The 1,110-nt window shown below is 46.9% G+C and overlaps 1 pseudogene; it reads left to right on the forward strand.

Moving 5' to 3' along the window:
• Positions 1 to 61: 61 nt before the first annotated feature.
• On the forward strand, positions 62 to 179 carry LOC111743833 (annotated as a pseudogene).
• Positions 180 to 1,110: the final 931 nt, after the last annotated feature.

A 1,110-nucleotide genomic window follows, 5' to 3' on the forward strand; every position in this document is an offset into this window, starting at 1 on the left:
ACAAACAAACACCTCCCCAGGTGAGTTCAACATGCAGCCAAGTTTGAAAACCACTGGATCTGTCTATGGCATGCTACCCTGAACAAGCCAGATCCCGGCTGATCTCGGAAGCTAAGCAGGGTTGGGCCTGGTTAGTACTTGGATGGGAGACCATCTAGGAAGACCAGGTGCTGTAGGCATAAAAAATAAATACATAAATAAATAAATATAAATAAGGGATTGTAAGCTGACAAGGTCCTTGCAATTTGTGAGGTCAACCAAGGGTTGCCTCACCTAAAAAAAAGAAAGAAAAAAAAAGAAAACCACTGGACCAGAGCAGAGATTTTCAAGATTTTCAAAGTGAGGTCTCTGGGCCAGAGCATCAGCCTGTTAGAAATACAAATTGTCTTTCTGACTGGGGGTTGTGGCTCAGAAAGCCCTCCAGATGATTCTGCTGTAGCTAAAGTTCTAGAGCCAGTTTGAAAGTCCCTTTGATGACAATAGGGCTCTGTCTTTTGGGGCCTGAGGCTCTGTCTTTTGGGGCCTGATCTGCAACTGGGTACTAGGAAAGACAATTGGTTGAATTGCTTTGCAGTGATGCATCTTAATGGTCAAGTTGCCTGTCCTCTGGCAATTGCAGCATCAATTATGGAGGTTGCAAACTGAGTGCGATGGCTTTTTCAGTGCCATACATCAGTCTGATGGCACTCTTGAAAGTCACCATTGGCACCTGGAGTTTATTGGCAGGAGAAGTCAGGCCAGGAAGAAACAGAAGTAGACCAGAGGGATCTGAGGGCATAAAGTTCTCTCTGGTCAGGAGGCCTGAAGGCCCGGTAGAAAGGGCTTGGAGCTCATACGTATGGTGGAGTGGAAAGTATGGCAGAAAGGGACCAGACAGGGTCAGGGCAGCAGTAGGTCATCCCAAGTCCCAAAGAGGCTGAGGCTATGAGAATCCCAGATCTCGCCAGAGCTGGTTAGGTAGAGTCAGATACTGCCTCTGGAGGAGGCAGGCTAGAGCTGAGACAGACTAGAAGAGGCAGGTATCAGAGGCAGGAAAGGGAAGCTGTGCTTATTTTGCTATGCTTTGTTTTGTGTTAAGAAACAAGCGGTGATTAAGAACAGAGCAGCATA

The sequence above is a fragment of the Pteropus vampyrus genome, unplaced genomic scaffold (genome assembly GCF_000151845.1).
Source record: "Pteropus vampyrus isolate Shadow unplaced genomic scaffold, Pvam_2.0 Scaffold123, whole genome shotgun sequence".
NCBI classification, from domain to species: Eukaryota; Metazoa; Chordata; class Mammalia; order Chiroptera; family Pteropodidae; genus Pteropus; species Pteropus vampyrus.